This window comes from Petaurus breviceps, unplaced genomic scaffold, assembly GCF_028583685.1.
Source record: "Petaurus breviceps papuanus isolate PSGF00001 unplaced genomic scaffold, PetGlider_PUasm1.0 84, whole genome shotgun sequence".
In the NCBI taxonomy this organism is placed as follows: Eukaryota; Metazoa; Chordata; class Mammalia; order Diprotodontia; family Petauridae; genus Petaurus; species Petaurus breviceps.
In genome coordinates, this window is record NW_027186645.1 from 9,887,860 (window position 1) to 9,905,850 (window position 17,991).

Here is a 17,991-nt window from a genome sequence, read left to right on the forward strand (position 1 = left end):
TGAAGTCTCCTCTGGTTTTAGAATTCTACCAAAATACTATATTTCATTAGAAAAATTCATTTTATCTTTTCACTCATTCATACTACTGGTTTAGCTTTTATTTCAAAGGATTTTTTTTGAGAATAGTCACAACTGGGTCTGACCGCATGACCTATCTATACTCCTATGCTTGACTTTCATCTTTAGAAGGTAGCTTGAATCCAGGTTATATCCATAGAGACCAGAAAGTTTGTCCATATGCCAACTGTGTTGTGATTAGATAAAATATTTCACTAAGTGTAGTACAGCTTATAGTGGATTTATGTCAGAATAATGGAGAGACAAACCATCAACACAAGTATTGCTAATATGACCAAAAAATCAATTTTTATTTATTGTTTTTGTTTCATTCATTGATGATAGTACAAGTTAAATGTGGAAAAAAAATGTTGCATTGGTAAATAGCTCTCCAAACCATTACACCTGTAGAAATTCTAGTTAACCTATAAACCTGTATTGGAATTACCTTGATATTTAATTTAAACTTTTCATTTTCCTCAGCATGTTGTCCCTGACTCCAACTTTTCTTCACATCGTTGTCTATGTCAGATACCCAGAAACCCTTTTGGCCCCTTAGGACTTCATTTAGGGACACTGACACAGATGAAGGGGTAAAGAAGGGTCATCACAAATTGTGCTGATGTAATAAAACAAACATGTAATGGTGATAGTCCTGTTGCCTTCCTGTGCATGATAATCATCTGTAGTGGTGGCAATCTTATTGTCTTCCTGGATCTGTATTCAGGGCACTCTCAATGGGAAAATACCCGCTATGATTTTAGTGTCTTGCCTTGGCATGTTCTAGGTATTCTAGGTTTGGTATGCTATTTTGTGTACTCTAGATTAGGGAGCCCTGACTTATGTCCTCTGATGTAGTGTGCGCAATGTTAAGGACAACTCAGGTTAAGGTAGTAAAATTAATCCACCTCTCAATTGGCTTATAGTGAGTCTTTGTGAAAATATTTTAATTATCTAAATTATTTGATTTTTTCCATTTTTAGTGCAGTAGGCAATGCAGGTAAGCCACTGAGCCTTCACACACAATGAATGCTTGGGTGCATATACAAGAAATAATCTGCCTTCTGATATGAGTGGGAACACATGGCCACTTAGGGAAGACATGGACATGATATTGAGCTACATACATCACTGGACAAAAGGCCTGTGTATCCTATAGATACAGCAGGGAATTACCAGTACCCAGTGGAGATGCTGAAATGGTGACATAGTTATAACATGGAAGAACAAATGTATGGACCTTTCCTTGCTACATGTTGGCAGATTCATGTATCAGGAAACCAGATGGAGAGAGGAGCAATAAGGGGACATGATGGGAAGAAATAAACCCATGGAATTTCCCTTCCTGGTGCTAGAGAGATCAGTGCATCAGGGAGCTGTGCACTGAGAAGTAGCCGGAGTCTCTTCTTTTGCAGGGAATGTGAGTCATAAAGCATAGGCCTAAGGAAAGGAAGTGTCCGCCAGGGAGATAGGTTGTATTGCTTGATAACCTTCTTTTGGAGAATAAAGTCCAACAAATTCTTGTGGTTTCCTTGGAATGGGGATAAATTAGTTTTTTGGTTTTTTTTTGTTTGTTTTTGAGGCATCAAGATGTTTCCAGTGTGTGGGCATAGATAATAGAGATTTTGTGAGATATTCATGACCCCAGAATCATACCCAAGTCTGTCATGTAGGACCCAAGGTCCTCATGGCACACATTATGTTGGTTTAAAAAAAATTTATTGATGGATTTGATACTAAACATTTTACTGATCTTAATGATTATAAATTAATGATTATTACCCATTTTAATTTATTTTTCTTCCAAAGCATTCTGTTGCTTTTATGTAAAATACAAACAGAATCTTTCCACTAACCCAATAGCATAAGTATCTTCTATAGGAATATATTTATCTAGAAATACTGAACAAATAGGTTAGAGGAGTTTCTCACACTTTTAAAATTCAATAATCCTTTCCTATGGAAAAGGTCATGAATAATGTATTAGTTTGTTTATTGACATTTCTATTGAGGAAGAAAAAGTGAGTGGAAAAAGAATACCTTTTGTCCAGTCTAAGATATGCTGTTGCATAGATAACCCATAGAGCATCAATACCTATATTTCAGACAGACACAGGAGGTCGACTATGAATGGGCCCCAGAACTGAACAGGAAGAGAGCAGGCTGCATTGCTTTGAAGAAGCTTAGGAAATGACCCCAAGTCTTATAGTTGCTATTCTTGTTGTTTTCCTGAAACAAAGGCCCATTTTTTCCACTTAATGATATTTAATTTTTTTTCCAATTACGTGTAAAGATAGTTTTCAACATTCATTTTTATAAGATTTTGAAAGGCCCACTTTTGAAACATTATTTTATTCTCTTCTGATGTGCTAGAGCTATGAATCATGGAAATACAGAGTTTCTAAAGAATTAAAATTTGAGGTGACTCAAAAGGAAAGGATAGAAACATGGTGGGTATGAATAGATTGTAAAAACACATTACCAATAAAGAATTGTGTAGGAAAAGTGCCATATAGGACCTCTCTGGAGAAGTGTAGGACCATAAAGGGAGGTGGGCTGGTAATGAAGAGAGAATGAAGGGTAACCACTGACAGACAGCCTTTGCTCTCCATTGTTATTTATGCAATGTCAAGAGAATTAGAAGAAGGCTCCTAGCCTGTAGAGTACATCCCTTAGAGAATGTTTTTGAGAGGACACACAATATGACATAAGAATCATACAGTATGATGAGACATTCATAGGTTATAATGTGAACTGTTGGAGGGGGTACCCACATTAGATCTCAGATCCATCTAAATATCAAATTCTGAAAAATTTATAATTCCTCCCATTTACTTTAATTCAGTGGCTATATGTTTAAGTATTTTTTCTGCCCATCAGATGCAATTCATTCTTTCTATTGTAGGGTCCATAGAACTATAGTATAGTGCTAAACTTGCTTGAAGTATTATTCTCTTGTTTCTTTAGCTATTTTATAGTAGGCCAAGAAATGGGAAATTGGGAAATTCCGTATGTTTGTTCACATTGCTCTACCACAAAAATATTTGAAACATACAAGTTAATTCACTAGTGTGGGTTCTGAAAGCCCTTTTGAGATTCATGGAATCATATGATCTTAGAGTTCAAAAATCTCTTAAAAGTTATCTAGTTTAACCCTTACTGAAGCATTGACATCCTCTACAGATCTCTAGCATCGATTATTTATGTCACAAAGAACACTGAAACCATCTAATTTTCTCAGCCTTTGAAAGAATAGAATTTGATCAGTCATTCACACGCAGTGATTCTTTGGTGAGCTACCTAAGAATGATAAAATCAACTGGTTATGTAGTATATTCATATTTTAATTTTGGTGTTAAGGGATCAGGCTGAATGCTATCATCTACAATGTACATAAACTATTTCAAGGAGTGTGAAGAAACTTGACCTTGACAAATCAATCAATAAGCAATTATTAAACACCTACTATGTGCCAGGATCTATACTAGATTCTGGGATATAAAGACAAAAACAAAATAGCCTTTATTCTTAATCAATTAGTTAATAAATATTGATTTAGAAGGCTATTACAGTAGTATAGGCAAGAGGTGATGAGTTTGTATTCTAATGGGGGAGATAATATGCAATATTACATATATGTAATAAATATAAATATAAAATAAATATAAAAGTTAAATGCAAAGTCATTAGAGAGGAAGGTTCTAGTAGTTGAAGGTATAGGTGTGCTTAAGCTAAGTTGTGCTTTCAAGTAAATAGAGATTCTGTGAGGAAGAGGTAAAGAGGGAATAAATTCTAGGCATAGGATACAGCCACTGCAAAGGCATAGATAGAAGAAATGGAGTGCTGTATGTATGAAGAACAAAGAGAAATCCAGTTAGGCTAAACTGTATAGTGTGAGAAGGGGATGAATGTACAATGATGGTCAAGTTACGAAGGCTTTAAAAGTGAAACAGAAGAGTTTCTAGTTTATTCTAAAAGAAATAGGTTGCTACTGGAGTTCACTGAGTAGAGGGAGTGACATGGTTAGATCTACATTTTAGAAAAATCACCTTAGCAGCTCTGTGAAGGATGAATTGGAGTGAGGGGAGCCATAAGACAGAGAGGTCAATTAGGAGGTTACTGCAGTAGTCTAGGTAAGAGGTGGTGATAGCCTGAACTAAGTTCTTTCTCTAACTCTAGTTGAACTCTACTAACTAAGGTGGAGGTCAAGTGAATAGAGAGAGGGGGTCAAACATGTGATATGTAGAGATAGAAAAGTTAAGATTTGGCAACTCATTGGACCTATGATGTGAGAAATCAGAGATGACACCAGTAAAAGAGCCAGTGTGACATAGAAGTAATAAACCTGAGAGTCCAGAAGGATGGTTCTAAGCCCTTGACAGAAATGGGGAAGTTTGGGAAGGGAAATGGTTTTGGAGACTAGGTAATTTGTTTTGTTTTGGATGTGTTGAGCTTGAGATGACTCCAGGATATCCAGTTTGAAATGTCTAATAGGCAGTTTGTGATGTAGGACTAGAGCTCAGGGGAGACTGAGGCTATTAATTAAGTGCAATTAAACCTGTGGGACCTGATGACATCATCAATTAATCAGTCAACAAACATTGATTGAGAACTTACTATATGCTAGACTGATGATTCTAAGAAAGAAGGAAAGAAAGAACCTTGGTTTATTATGTGTTAAGGTCTGGGACAGGGATGGGAAACCTGTGGCCTTGGGGCCACATTTGGCCCTCTAGGTCCTTGAGTGCCACCCTTTGACTGAATCCAAATGTGACCTCAGGTTCCCTTCCCAGATCTGGGACCATTGATTTATTCCTGCACCTCATTTGAATGCATTTACTTTTCTTAGTATTTTACAATTATTTTATTTGATCCCATAACAACTCTGGGAGATAGGTGATATTATTATCCATGTTTTACAGATAAGAAAATTGGGACTGAGGGAGGTCAAGTGACTTGCCCAGGGTCACACAGTCAGTATGTGTTGGAGGTGGTACTTGAATCCATATTTTTTAGCTTCAAAGTCTGACTGCTAGCCATTACACAATGCTGACTCTGACTTTCAATAGAAGTATCATGTATCTATTTCTTTCTCTAATTCTTTGTCTCTGTCATGATAAAAATAATCTGTGATGTATTCAATTCCCATGTAGGGTTATTTGAATTTGCCTTATTCTTTGGGAATGGATTATGTTCCTGGCTCCAACCAGCCATTTTGTAATTGTGTTATAGAGAGAAATGAAGAAGGACTTGTCTATAGGGTGAACAAATCCACTGCTAATATTAGAAAACAAAATCATCTGCATATCCCACTTAATGATCATCTCCTGTTTGTATCTATAGTTCATCTAGTAGGGTGGTGCAGTGCAAAGAGAATTGACTTTCAAGCCAAGAGGATCTGGGTCCAAGTGCTGTCTCCCACATAAACCACCTTTGTGATCCTTGGCAAAACCCTTAATGTCTCAGTGCTCTAGGCATCCCTCTAAGGATATAAGTTGCAGAGAAGATGCTGACCTGCACTGGTAGAGGAAGCTTCTTATGCCAATGAAATCATGGGTCCAGTTCCTATCCCTAATTCATATGTCAAAGTAGCTTAGAAGTTTTCCATAAAGGTAAGAGGCATATAATTTTGGTACTTTTTGTAAATGGGAACCATTTTGCAAGAGGGGGGGAAGCTGAAGTGGGTGACTTGTCAGTTAAGATATCTGACACATTTCAGTTAAAAGCAGAAGATTCAGCCATTTAAGAATGTGAAACCTATTGATTCTTGCCTGGCCTCACTCCAGTCCCCCTTTCCTGTATATTTTTTTTTTTCTAACTGATCAGTTAGAGACTGGAACTGATTGACAGGTGCAAACACTACTTGGGGTAGCTCTTTGTAAAGGAAATTGATAGCTATATAAACTCAGTGACTAAATTTCAAGGTACTCCTGTTTCAATGTCTTATGTAGAGGCTAGAGTGGTGGGATGACTGTTTATAGTGTTATCTAACAACATTCTTACCATTGAAAATATTTCCATTGGCTTTGTTTAGATGGGTGTCTCAATATTTTGGGAGAGACAGAACAAATGCCTGATTTCATTCACTTTACTGTTATTGTAATTCTAACACATAACCAAAATGGGACCCTTGGGGGTGGGGAACATTGCTCTATTTAAGGATGCTTGGGGTTCCATTTGGAAGTTCCCCCACTCCAGTTACAGTACAGTAGGGGAGACACACTAAGCATGAGACTGAGGATGTGCAAGTGTCACTTTGACTTTAATATTCAAAGAGACATGTTGGACACCTTGTATTCACATACTGCTCTCTGCAACCCTTTTCTGCTATTGAATCAAATGAGGGAAGGGGAAGGAGGAGAACACATCCTGCCATCTCCAGTATGCATGTAGCCAGCATCACCCAGATGTCAATCAAAATCAGACCAGTGAGGTACAGTATAACTGATTACAACTGTTGTTGACTGATCTGATTCAGATTGACACCTAGGTTAGCCAGTGACATTGATGGAGAAAGGGAGAAGGTGTGTCTTCTTTCCCTACATTTTTTGGTACTCCATTTCTATTTCTGGGATTCTGTTAGTACAAAATTCCTACTGACAGAACTGATGTGATCTTCACCAGTAAAACGAACTGGTCCTTTTTTTCCTTACTAAGTTTTAAGCCTGAAATAAAGCACCCTTTTATGAGATACCTTTGAATGGAACCTGTTCAAATCTCAAAATAGGTCTAAAAGCTTGGCTTCTATGAATGGGGGAGAAGAGTCTTGAAAAAATAATTTTTTTTCAAATCCATAGCACATGAGAGTACTTTGACATTACAGAATCTAAAATTTTATTGTTTTAGAATATTCCCTCCACTAACACATATTTCACCCCCTCTATATTTCCTCTCTACAAAATCTGTATCCACATTGTTTTCCATAAATCCTCCATACTTTGGAGAATTTGCTGTTGTCTTTTTGTCCTTTTGATGCCTTGAGGATACCAAGGTACGTTTGACTTGTTTGTCCTTATTGCTACATGAATGGCTCACCTTTTTCAGTTACGTGTATCTTCAGTAATGTCCTTTTATACCATTAACAAGCATCCCTTAGGAATTAAAAAATAGAATCATCCATTATTTATATTAAGAACTTCATTACTTCTTTTATAATCACTTAAAATTATGAAATTGTTAGGAATATTTGATTTAGAACTTGGCAAATTGGAAATAAAAATGATGGAAATCCCCATATAGTCAGTTTATCTCATTATTTTTCAGACCTCTTCTGTTCATTAACTTTTTGTTCCCAACCACCAATGATAATAACAATAATAACATTAATAATAGCAATGCAATCTTGAATTTATTCAGTGCTTTTCCTCTGAGGGGCTTAAAGTGATTCATAAATGTTTTCTCATTTATACTGAAAAAATTCTGGTAAGAAGAGAGTGATGGAAATAATCTTATCTTAGGTTGATAGCTATCTTTGTAATTCCTTCTTTATGACTGCATACTTCTCTCTGCCCACCCGATCCTCCTTTCACATCCTCCCTCAGATATATTCAATAGGACAGATTGTGTGCTGCATGTTTTGCTTTCTCAATTTATACAATACTTATTTTTTTGGAGGGGCTTGGGGAGAAGGCTGGTGGTGCTTATCAATGTAATTCCCTACATGAGATAATGTGGAAAACTCAAAGAATTGGCCAGAAGCAATGTTTAAAAGATGTGTCATTTCTGTTTATCAGAAATACAACTCTCCTTAACTGGAGTTAGGCCACCTCCACTTTCACATGTAGCTCTTGCCAAATTGTAATTTCCACATCTAGTTGAACTGATTACAGGGAAAGAATAAGATTCATGGAAATCCCAGTTGTAAAATATCCAATTTTGGAATGAATTAGGTGAGGAAAAAAAGGCATACAGTAAAGGCCAAGAGATGGAGTCAGGGCAGTTATTACATTCTGAGAGCAATAGGTTATGAAATGTTTCCTCACAGATTTCTTTCTAATGGTACATGTCTTGTGACAATGCCCTTAATGTCACTGTGGGCTTTGTGTTCAACATTTGCATGAATATTGTCTTCAGGAGAAAAAAAAAGAGACCAGGTTATCATGCAAATGGAATGATGGTTTTTGTTTCCTTATCTTTAGATTAAAATACTAGTTTTTAATTCACCATTTAAAAACCTATTTGCAAGCCTAAAACAAGCAACACTGTATAACCCTGTTGGTCAGACTTAAGCAGTGTTTGTTTCCTCACTATTTTGGCTGTTTTGAACCTTAGGGCAAGAAGATTCAATCAGGTTGTCTATATTCAGACCTGATTGTAGGCAGATATGCAAAAAAAAAGGCAAAAATTTACTTCTGATGTGTCGTATATGCTTTGTTGTCCCTTTTCTCCTGTCTCTTCCATTCACAACTTTAGAGAGGATAGTGGGAAAAATCCAAACCAAAAAACAACCCTGGGTGGGGGAGAAGATGGTCAGAGAACCTGAGTTCAAATCCTCTCCTTTACCACTTATGTGTTACCTTGGGCAAGTCACTCAGACTCTCTGGGATTCAGTTTCTCCATCTGTAAAATGAGGGCTGTAGATTAAGTGCCCTTGAATGGCCCCTTGCAACTCTGAATCTATAATCTTATCAACCCATTAGGCACCCAGATATCTTTATGTTTCTCTACTCTGCCTATACTATAAGTGCCCCATACTTTGGATCCTTCTTATTCTACTCACAAAATTTGCCCTACCCCATGCCTCATTCCTTCATAGGCTTGTTCTTTGTTAGATGATCTGACAACCTAATGGCATATACATATATGGGTGTGTGTGTGTATTCCAAATAAAAATTTTATTTTAGTAGAACTCATGCCTATCTAGATAGTTCAAATGAGCTAATATTTGTAAAACACTTAGCATTTTCAAATGCTTCTTCCCTTCTCCTTCCCCCATCCCACGGAGTAAATGATGGACACCTTGGCAGGTCAGTGGGAGAGATATTTGGGATGAGGGAGACCTTTTAGTCTACTTGTTATCACACTGTGTGTATGCTACCATAGATGCTGATGAGTTCGGTACTGCTATATAAACATTTTGTTTTGTACTGGGGAGAAAGTTTCTGACTGACACCATGATTATTAGAATGTTGGATTTCAAGTCGAGATCTGGGTTAAAATAAGTTTATATGGCCATTGGCCAGTTCCCTAACATCCCTGAGCTACAAACAAATTTCTAAGATTATGAGTTACAAATGTATTTTAATCTGTTGCAGTAGAGGAAGTTCCTACTTGGATAAAGTGATATCATAGGACTCTGAAATAATTATGTATAAAGTTTTCATATCTCAAAGTAGAGGTAGCTGGTGGCAGGTAGCTGGTTGGCACAGTGCTGGTCCTGGAGTCAGGATGACCTGAATTCACATCTGAGTTCACATCAGACACTTCCTAGCTGTGTGACCTGCAGCAAGTCATTCATCCTCTGTCTGCCTCAGTTTCCTCAACTGTAAAATGGGGATAAGAGTAGCACCTACCTGCCAGGGTTATTGTGAGGCTTAAATGAGTTATTATTTGTAAAAGTGCTCACCAAAGTACCTGGCACAAAGTAGGAGCTATATAAATGCTTGTTTTCTTCCTCTTTCTTTTAAAAAAAAGTAATAATGGGGGAAAGTTTTTTTTTAATGAAAGCTAAATCCTTAAATACCAAAATATTAATAGCAGCACTTTTTTTTGGTAGCAAAAGTGTCTTTAATTAACACTTAAACATACCAATTAATGTTTTGGTACCAAAACCAAGTATCAAAGGTACCAAAACATTAATTGCGAATGACTGAATATAGTACAATATATTAATTTAATAGGATGTTTTTCTGTAGTAAAAATTGATGAATTCGAAGAATTCACAGAACATGGGAAGACTTGATGTTGAGTGAAGTAAGCAGAACCAAGAGAACAATATTTATGACTGCAATAATATCCACAAAAAGAACATGAAAAGGAAGCCAGACTCTTTGTAATTGTAATGACCAATCTTCCTGCTAAAGAAGAACTAACAAATCAGATCTTCACCCTTTAGGCAAAGCAGGGCTGCAGGCATAGAATATCACATAACTATAAGATGTGTATACAATATCAGTTGTTTTTGTTAATCTATATCTCCTTTTTTTAAAGAAAGGGTTCAATTTTGTTGAGTAGGGTCTAGGATAAGCTAGGGAGCTGTGTCTGAGAATTGTGGTGACAGTTAAAAACAAAAGGCATTATTAAAACGAAAGCAAAATATATGGCTATTAAGCCTGGCACATACTCCATTCAGATTTTAGCGTTATCTGTAAAACAGATTCATATTCCTGACAAATTTGTAATAGGACTACCAAGTAGTATTAAAATAATTTATGGTTATGTTGGAATAAATATTTGACTCCATCACCTATATTTCATTTGTTCAAAAGTCCATTAAAAAAAGAATATAGCATTTTTTGAATAGTGTTCTAATGTGAATGAAGGATAGCAATTACTTCTTTGGTGCTTTAATGGGACATTTTATTCATTTTTATCAGTAATGTGTGTCACTGAAGCACAGTTACACTATCATTTTAAAATAGTGTTATTATTATGCTATTTTCAAAGAATGCTGAAGATGCAGACATTGCTTTATGAACACAAGCATATATATCACATATATGTTCATAAAATATATATGACATGACAGGGAAACACTTCATAATACAGTATTATGATTAATAAGGCACAGAGATGGGTAGTTTATAAAGTTTCTAGTAAATAGGACCCAACAAAATATGCAAACCATGTATACCCTCCTTTCTTTTTTGCTCACTGATTAAGATTTTTCAGGCTCTGTCTGCATGCAGAAATGAGTTTGACTGCTGTAACTGACTTGCCTGCATTGTTCTGACTGGCCTTGGCAATGGTCTTGTTCTAACTCTATGGTAAATGCTTGAATTTTATCTGCCTTGGCCAGAATCCACCTCCAGTAGCTCTTCATCCAGTTCTTTTATTTCATTACCACATTTCAGAGGTCAATATAAAAGGTTCTCAAGATGTAGCTGATTTGATTTCCACAGCCACACATTTTCAAGGCAGAATGGTCTAGGATGATGATTTCTGCTAGTTATCACTAAGGCTTTCCATGGAAGAAAGCATTGCTAAAAGTTTGTGTATTGTATATAAATGGTGTATTATATATAAACTTTCTGTGTAGAAGTTCCCTTTGCTGATGTACGTAGGGGACTCATAATCTTAGAAAGCTTCCTGGGGGCACCGAGAGGTTAATAACTTGTCCAAACTCACAGTCAGGACTTAATCGTGGGCATCTGATAGTGCACATTTATATTGATGCCTTGCATCATGGCATAGAGATCCACTCATCAGGTTGGGTATTTCAGGGAACAGAAACGGAATCAAACCCATTTCTGCTCAGGTTACAGAGTTTATTATTAGTCTATAATCTGCCAGTGAAACACTCATTACACAAAAAGGATATAAGGGAAAATAAACTTTTGCAGCACTGCCGCCTTTGGGTCCCAGTCCTGGTCTGAGTCTTAGAAATGAAGCTTTTTACATAAGTGCACGATCTAGGTAACTGGTCTATTCAGGCTATGGATGGACCCTTGGTGACTGCTAAGAGCCTTGCAGATATCCACTGTAGTAGACAAAACGACACAGGTTTTTTTAAAATAAATGAACCAATTTAGGGAGAATAGACCCTTCCTCAATTGGTATTTGAATACTGGTTAAGGGTAAACACAGAGGTTGATAGAGTTCCTTTGAAGTTAGGGAGCTACACTAATATATCCATGAGATATCTAGTTGTTTCTTTACATATGCCCTACCTATTTACTTCATGGGATAGGATCCAGTCTAACCAGATTTAGGTGGCATGCTTCATTAGCCTATTAATCCATATCATCCTGTTCAGATTCATGCTGCTGCCACCTACTGGTCTTCTGGCCACTTTCTCAAGGAATCTTCCTTACTCAGAGTCTTTCTCTCCCCCTCAACTTCTGTTTTCCTCCTTGAAACTTTAATATTCTTGTGGATGCCTCTAGGAACACCCTGATCTCCCAATTCATCATCAGTCTTTTTAACTATCATGACTTCTCCACTGTACCTCAGCCACCTACAGTGTGATCATTAGATATTAGTATCATCCAAACTATATTTTCTCTCTTTCCCTCTCCTTATCCCTCTCCCTCTGCCTCCCTCTCCCCCTCCCTCCTCTTTCTGTCTCTCTTCTCCTTCTCTCTCTCCTCTTTCTGTCTCTCTTCTCCTCTCCCTCTCTCTTCTTTCTGTCTCTCTTCCTCTCCCTCTCTCCTCTTTCTGTCTCTCTTCTCCCTCCCTCTCTCTCTCTCTCTCTCTTTCTTCCTTTCCCCTCCTCCTCTCTCTCTCTTCTCTCTCCCCTCTTTCTTTTTCCCTCTTTCTCTCCCTCTCTCTCTCTCTCCCTTTCTCTCTCCCTCTCCCCCCTCTCCCTCTCTCTCTTCTCCTTCTCTCTCTGTCTTTCTCTCAGTTGGTTGCTATGCATGTATGTCAAGGCTACTTTCCCACTCAACATTTCTCTTGAATCCCTGAGTCCTTGCTTGTCTTCTCAGAGCCACTTTTCATCTTGGGGTGTCTACCCTTAGTTTCTTTTTCCCTCAAGAGTGGTAGCATCAGGGTCGGCCAGGTGGCGCAGTAAGAGTGCTGGCCCCGGTGCTGGGAGACCTGGGCCTCAGATACTTGGCACCCACACAACAATAACTGGCCGTGTAACCTTGAGCAAGTTACTTAACCCTGATTGCTTTTTTTTTTTAAAGAGTGGTAGTGTCTAGGTGGTCAGTCACAGTCTGGTTGTTAACCGTCATTGGCTCATACAAGCTCATCAGGGATTCAGGTGTTAGGAAATTGGGGGTTCTGTATGCCAACACACACATTCAGCCACACATACGAATAAAGGACAACAAATCAGAAAGAGTATCTGACTTCTATATAAGATAAAATTATTCCCCTTGAAGACAGGATGAACAGAGACAATATAAGAAGCATAAGTTTCCTAGAAAAGTGTGATAAATGAAAAACCCTGAATACCACAAGCAGGATATTATGCAAAAAATAATACAGGAAATAATACTCCTTTATTGCTTTTCAGATTTCTTTCTTCACCATTTCCTAGTAGCCATCTCATTCTGGAAGATCTTTCAGTGGCGTTCTCACTCTGGAAGACCCCTCCACCCCTGCAGCCCCTATCTCTGAGTGGTCACTTCCTCCCAATACATCCATTTTGAGGAAGGGCCCAGGTTAGCCATGTTTTCTCTCGTTATTCCTTTCCCTGGTACTCCTCCAACTCCCCTCCAGCAATATCCACATCTCCCTACTTTTCAGTTTCCTTTTGTGTGTTGTCTTCCCTCATTTGAATGTAAGTTTCTTGAGGGCTTGTATTTATGTTCTCAGTGCTTAATATAGTGACTGGCATATAGTAAGCATTAATGTATGCTTCTTGACCTGAGAAAAAGTTACCCAGAAGTTAAAAAAAAAAGACCACAATATACCAATCAATAGAATCCTTATATTACTGACAGAGACACACCACAGACTTGAAATTCCAGGCATGTGGTGGCTGAATTTCAGATCTTCAGTAACAAAATAACAATTTTGTTAGTAGTCAGGAGAAAGATTTCCATTTGTGATGGAAAGTCTATTTGATTATCAAGGATTACTCTGCCGTTATTAGAACTCAGAGGAAAGGCTCTAGCCTCTATGACATATGAAAAGACAAAGGAGGTCAGGATGCACAGTTGAGGCATAATCATAAATGGAGGCTGATTTCTTTTCAACGAAATAGAGGCATTCTTAAAAAAAAGAAATTAGAGATGAGTAGAGCATTCAACTCCAACCAAGAGATACATGAGAATCAGCTCTACCTGGATAACCCTTCAGTATCTGAAAAACATGTCCAAAATGGAGTTCATTTTTCTTCTCACCGACTTTTCTAAATGTCCCTCTTTTTTTTTAAGGGTATCACCCTACCTCTAACTGTCCAAGTTTTATTTCTCAGTGTCATCCTTGATTTTGCATTCCTCCTAACACCGCTCTTCCATATTCAATAAGTTACCAAGTTCTAGTGATTTTATCTCTACAGTATCTCTTATATATGCCTTCTCTCCACTCATACTGTCACCAACCTAGTTTAGGCCCTCACTTCTCCCCTAAGCTTCCTAATTTGACTCTCTGCATCCTATCCCTCCTTTCTTCAGTCTTTCCCACAGGTACCAAAATAATATACTAAGGCATAAGGATGGCTTTATGTTCAAAAACATTCAGTGACTCTCTATTATTACTTTTTGCTTCCTTACATTTTGGTTACTTTCCTTTATTGCTTTTTCCATCAAGAAAGGGAGCAAGGACAGAAGAAAATTGGATGAAAGCAATGGCCAGAAAATTGGTGCTTTTCCCATTGTTTTATCATGTTTTGGAGGAGAAATAGATTACTTGGTAGGAGCAAAGACACAGTTTCTTTCTTATGTGGTTATTTCTTTTCATTTTTATTCAGGAGTGTGTTGATAAATGTTTTGCAACACTCTCTCCCCTCACGATGCACACATAGCACCCTTTAAAGTTTAATCTGCATTAACATTTTCTCCATCATTATAAGTCTAGATAACCAACAAAACAATTCACCAAGGCCTGAATTGTAGCATTTACTAATTTCTGAGGTTTAAATGCCCACATTGAAAATTTAAACATTGGCTCTCATGAACTGGTTTGAGCACATCCCTACTATACTACTTTATTTCTTATTAATGTGCAATCTGCCCACATTTAAGACTCTCTGACTTTGTAACAAATCCACTTAACATTTCTATTTTGAATTCTGATTAAGTTCTGTTAAAATTTGTTTTAACCAAATCTAATTTGTCACGTAGGCAAAGTAGACCACTTTTTAATTGGTCAGCTATGCTCAAGGTCCAACTACTACATTGTTCCAATGGAAAAAATATGATAGGTAACAACATAGTTCATTTTCTCACATATTTTTCAGGTACTTGCTATGGTTTAAAAAAAACACACTACATGTCCCTAGGATTTTTCTAACTCTCAGCTATAGCAAAAGTAATTTATATGAATTTTTTTTTCTTAGTCAGGGTGATAGAGTAGAAGAAACACTGGGATTTGGAGTCAGAGGACGTGGCTTCATAACCCAGCTCTGCTCTTTCTGACCTATGTGACCATAAGCAAATCAATTAAACTCTCTGGGATCCTTTTTCCTCATTTGTAAATTGAGGGTGTTGGACTGGATGGTCTCTGAAGTCCCTAATCTCTGTCCTAGTGTCTCTGTCCAAATCTGTCCTAATCTGTGTCCAAACAAGCTCTTGTTTGAATGGGCAAAGAGGTTAATTTTCAGATATAGGTGTATATGTTTTCATTTGCTTCTCTGGTTGGGGGGGTGAGACAAACAAGAGATGTTATGCTTTCAAAAATAGGGATACCCTACATTGCCATAATTACTTTTTTCCACTTTTGCTCCATGGGGCTGGGAAGAGAAATTTTCAAAGGGAAAAAAGATAGAACTTTTGGGAAATTACTTTAGTACCCATTAACAAATAAGAACAGTGATAGGAATGATTTTTTGATGATGGATTATTGTTAGCTTTTGTTGGAAACTTTAAGGGCACATTGATACTGGAATGGTGAGAAAGTAGAGAATGAAGCCCAGTGCACAAATATCCAATTTTCCTGAATATATTAGGCACCAGAATCATGAAAATTCCTCAGAAACATTCCGATTCTAAGAGTAGAGTATTATATTTGATATTTAGCAAGAAGAGTGGGAAGGGAGAATTGAGGAAAAGGATTAGATTAAGTACTAATTAATATTTAAAACAATGAGAAAAGCACCTAATTGTTCCTAGGTATTTATAACTTTTGATCTGTATGTCATTAATAAAAAATTTTCCCACCATCCACAAAAGGAGGTCCACCATCCATACCCCAACTTCTACTTTCTTCAACTGTCCCTTGGGTAGTTAGTTCTCCAGTTCCCTCACCATCAATATTCTCTATTGTCATTGTGTTGAAAATGTGATTTTCTGAAACAAATATAGAATTTAAGACATTATTTTACCAGGGCAGAATACAGGAGGATAAGCCTCCACATTTTTCTGAATTTATGCTTTTTTAATTTAACCCAAGGTGGTATTAACTTTTTGGAGCTGACTGTTCATTGTTGACTCAATGAACTTGAAGTTGACAAAGATAGATAAATACCATGTTTCCCCGATAATAAGACACTGTCTTATTAATTTTTTTGGCCAGAAAAACACCAGAGGACTTATTTTCAGGGGAGGGCTTATTTTAATGAACATTGACAGCAATTTTAATAAACAGGTAAATGTGAACAAAAAAATGTACCTTTATTCAATAATGATCATGTCATCTTCTTCAACAACATTGTCATAAGTGTCCATACCCTGAATTCCATCCTGGATGTCTTGCGCCTCCATTTCCTTCAGAAGTGGACCCAATCTGTCATGGCCAGCAATATAGCTCTCTTTAAATGAATATGTCTTGTCCAGGTAACCTGCTCATAGTGCCTTGGCGACACAGCTGTCAGTAATTTTATCCCATGACTTCTTCACCCAAGTCACGACTTCTTGCAGACAGGGCTTCACAAAGTTTCCACGCTGATTTCTTTCCATTCTATTTTCAATGTAGTCATTGACTTCCATGCGCAAATGGTCCTTGAATGGCTTCTTTATTGCAATATCAAGGGTCTGGAGATAGGCAGTCATTCCTGCAGGAATCATTACTTAATCTATTCTTCTCTCTGCAAGGAAGTTCTTCATTTCTTTAGCGCGGTGAGTGCTGGCTGAATCCCAGACTATCAGACCTCTTTGGTTACCTCGCATAACAAGTGGCAGCATTAAATCAACCCACTTTCTTATAACGGCTTGTGTACACCAGGCTTTTTCGGTTTCAAGAACGTAAATGCCAGATACACGTTCAATCTTATCTTTCTTGCCCTTACTGATGATTAGAGGTGTGGCTTTCTTTCCATCCAAACGAATTGCCAAAACACAGGTGACCCGTGCACTTTCATAGCCAGTGGTGGAAATGTAGGTTGACACTGCACCCCTGTGATGAATTGTTGTTTGAGATCCTTGTCCCATAAACACTGCAGTTTCATCCATAGCAATCATATTGCAGGTTTGGTACTTGGAAATGTCGATCCTATCAATAAAGGACTTGAATGCAAGTGCACATTTAATAACTTCAGCATCTTCCAGCTTAAACAGTGTTGTTGATCTTCTTAGGGACAGTTCATACCGTTGAAGGAAACCGTCCAACCAGTGTTGTGATGCTTTGAATCCTTCTGAGACCATTTCAAACTCTGGTGCCATTGAAAGGGCAAATGCTTGAAAATCAGCCCAGAGCACAACCAAGGCCTTTGCTCTCCTGTCAGCAATCCATTCACCAATGAGGATCTCCAAGTCAGGATATAAGGACTGCCGACCTGATCCAGACCTGCGCTTTTTCCCTTTTCCCTCATCCACCTGTTGATTGAGGTTATTATAATCTGCTCTCCATTTTCTGACCATTCGAAGATCCAAAAGTTTTTCTTTACAGAAAACTGCAAGATTCTTGCCATGTGACTCCTCTACAATTGCTTTCTTATACTCAACAGTATACGGTAGCTCTTCCTTTTTGTACTCATGTCTGGGGGTCAAAACAGACAGAATAATAAAATTATGACCATCAGTCCTTCTTTTCACTCCATCATGTCCCCTGAGTTCTTCTTTTTTCCTCCATCATGCCCTTTTTATCCTCCATCATGCCCCCTCACTCCCGCTTACATACCGGGTTTTTATGTTGTCCTGCTTCAGCTCTCCTCCACGGCACTGCTCTCAATGGTGCCAGCAAGCAAATCACTGGGGAAGAACAGGATGACGCGCTCACTGCTGCAGC